Raw genomic sequence first — 3,406 nt, forward strand, 5'->3', positions numbered from 1 at the left:
AAAAAAAAAAAAAATAAATAAATATATAAAATATGTATTATGAATATATAATATATATTATGAATATATAATATATATTATGAATATATAATATATAATATATATTAAATTTAATATTTAATATATTTAATACAATTTAATGTATTTACTATATATTTAATATATAAACATATATTATATATAAAGATATATTATATATTATATATTTAATATATAAGCATATATTATATATAATATATATATAAAATAAGACTCCTTCAGCCAATTTTAACATAAATCACCTTTAAGTTATTTCTCTTGAGTGTTTCTTAGACTCTCTACTTGACCAGCACTCCACCTTTCAGAGTAGCTCGTTTTTGTCTATGACTAACATTGCCTTTTAGAAAATGTCTTTTAGAAAATGTCTTTCTTACATCTAGTTATAAACTCTGCCAATGTATCATCTAACTTCTAATTTCATATCTTGTTTTGTCCCAAAAATACCAATATCTATTCCACTATTCCACTCTAAATACCTCTGTAACCAGATAAGATGGAAAGACAGAAACTAATCTCAACTTCTAATTCCCATTAAGGTTCAGATCTGGAAATTACATATACACCTAATTTTATATATATAATATGTAATTATATATACATACATATGTGTATATATGTGTCAATTATCTATCTATATGGATTGTGATAATTGGTAATTCATAGTATCAATTATCTATCTATATAGATTTAGATAGATAATTGATATTATCTATATCTACATATACACATATATGTCTCAGATATAGGTATAGACATAGAATTTTTCCATCTGGTATATTTAAAAATTAGTTATTTTCTAATGATTAAAAAACAGACTGGATGGAACATAATGTATATCAGATATAAGGAACAACTTAAATAAAAGCTGATAAATTACTGGGTAAACAGAGTGGCCTAAATAAGATTGAGGGAAAGCAGCAGTCACTGGCCACAGAGTTTCAGCACAATGGTCAAGGAATAAGCTGTGGGACAGCTTTTCTCTCTAGCACGTTGCCATAGAAGATCTATGCCTGCTGCTCCTTCTAGACAGAAAAATAAGACAGGATTTTAATTAATTATAATTTCAATAGTTGTCATATGTATATGTGTGTCCACAAGCCATTTATCCCATCAGTATTCTGTTTTCTGCTGTTTACTACTACTAAGGCATTTTATATTCTAGTATAGGATTTTTTGTGAGGGGAGCCACTATTTTTTAATCTCTATCAGTTACCTATTAATTTCAGGTTGTTGTTGTACCTGGTCATTAATCATTGTTTATAAAAAGAGACAAGAAAGGAAAATTAAAATTTCATATGGATTGATTCAGTTGATTTACAAGGAAAGACAACTTCCTCTTAGGAAGAGACATTTTGTCTTAGGTAAAGTAACTTAATGGCATAAGGGATGGCTGAACATGAAAGATGAGGCCCCAGTGCATAGCACATATGGAACTTTATGTTAGAAAAAAAATAATGTATCTACATAAGAGATAAGCTCTTTGTTTTTGAAAGGGAAGGAAAATAGCTGGCATTTCTTGCTGGAGAAAGTTATCACAAGTGGAAAGGTTACCCTAGAAATAAAAGATATAAGAAAACTGAAATTTACCTTTATGTGTAATAGCCATCTAATTTTAGAACAATGATGTTTAATATTTAATTAAAAGGGTTTTTTTCTTCATGTTGTTTTCATCTGCTGTCCCATACCTGCAATAAAAGTCACTTGAGTAAGTGGCTTTGCTTTGATGATACTTAAGGGGAAGAAATGGAAAATTAATTGGGCTAAGCATGATAGTAAAGAGGAGAATGGGATTTCAAAAGGGGATTTAAGGTGGGTGGCATTTGTGAAGAAAGCTTAAAAATGAAAATTATTAGAATATGTCCTAGTAACGCCCAACTTTCCCTAAACTGAAAAAATATTACAAAGTTGGAAAATATTAAAGTTCATTATAGTTTAAATTTTCCTATTTAAACAAAGTAAAGGGCATCTACAGAATGTTGAAAGTTTGAAACTTTATGGACTTATTTATTTCATAAAGGGCTCTCTAACTTGTACACAAATTAGAGTTTTAGTTAATTGCTCCTAATTTGGTTTACTGAATAAATTGATCGAAATAAAATACGCTTCGCTTTTCAATTATGTTTAGCAAGTTTCATTCATCTCTTCAGAAAATTCTGTTTCATCTCCTCCATTTATACAAACCTACATGTTAACATATTCACAATATGTATTTTCCTAAACCCAGGACAAAGAATATCAGTTTGGCCCTCTGTAACTTTTCCTAGATATAGTTGGTAACTTTTTCTTAGAATGTATGCATTAGGGGTAGATTGGTTTGCTAGGACTGCCATGACAACAAACCACAGACGGGGTAGCTTAAATAGTAAGCTATTTTTCTCACTGTTCTGGAAGGCTGAAAGTCCAAAATCAAGGTATTAGCAGGGTTGATTTCTTCTCAAGCCTCTCTCCTTGGCCTCTATATGGCTATGTTTTCCCTTTGTCTTCACATGGTCTTTGCTCTGTGTGGATCTGTGTTCTAATTTCTTGTAAGACCAGTCATGTTGCATTAGGGTCCATCTTAATGACCTCGTTTAACCTTAATTACTTCTTTAAAGGCCTTGTCTACTCAGTCACATTCTGTGGCACTGGAAGTTAAGACTTCAACATGTAAATTTCAGGGGAGACAATTTATCCCATAATGAAGGTATATGAGATCAGCTTTTTAGTTTTGATCACTCAGAAACCTAAGGTTCTGAAAGAGTATCTTCAGTTAAGGAATTTGTACTCATTTTTTGGTAGAAACTCTAATTTGTTTAAACAAAGAAGAGAACTTTGGGACATAATTGAAGTCCATGTATTTTCAAAACTTCAGCATTTGGTAGATGCCCTTTAATTTACCACTGCCTCTGGGAGAAGCTTTAGCATCTCATTTGACTCTGATTTGATTGTGTTCCAGGACTACCATGAAGATGGATTGGACATTATACCACACTGGAAAAGTGAAACATCTCATTCAGTTGGTGATCTTCCTGTCATGAAAGTTGCTTGACAGTTCTAATTGTGAATTGATCACATTAAACACCTGGTGAAATTATCAATTAAAAACATCTACTCACCATAGTTATTTGTGCCTAAGTTTCTGTGAGTTATGACTTACCTCACAACCATCTACCTATGGTTGTCAATGGCATTGGTTTTGCTAAATTATTAAAACAATCTTTGTTAAAATTACTTAATTTCCCTATTGTTCTACCTGGACCTGGTCCTCAGTTCAATGTGGAAGGTATAGAAGAAATCTGTTCTCCTTTACCACACAATTTTTTTTGTCAGAACTAGTAGGTTCTGTCATTATAAAGCTGGGTTAAAGTGCACACACACTCAGGCTTGC

At 31.1% G+C, this 3,406-nt stretch overlaps 1 protein-coding gene across 4 annotated transcripts in view; it reads left to right on the forward strand.

Moving 5' to 3' along the window:
* The window catches only part of CYLC2 (cylicin 2), a 26,568-nt gene extending 23,430 nt beyond the window's left edge, over positions 1-3,138 (forward strand). For all 4 annotated transcript variants that reach the window (XM_058445538.1, XM_058445537.1, XM_058445536.1 and 1 more), the window contains one exon: positions 2,975-3,138. The gene's annotated coding sequence lies outside the window, so the exon portion shown is untranslated. The remainder of the gene's footprint in view (positions 1-2,974) is intronic.
* The last annotated feature ends 268 nt before the right edge of the window (positions 3,139-3,406 follow it).

Source organism: Hylobates moloch, unplaced genomic scaffold (genome assembly GCF_009828535.3).
Source record: "Hylobates moloch isolate HMO894 unplaced genomic scaffold, HMol_V3 SCAFFOLD_10, whole genome shotgun sequence".
Lineage (NCBI taxonomy): Eukaryota > Metazoa > Chordata > Mammalia > Primates > Hylobatidae > Hylobates > Hylobates moloch.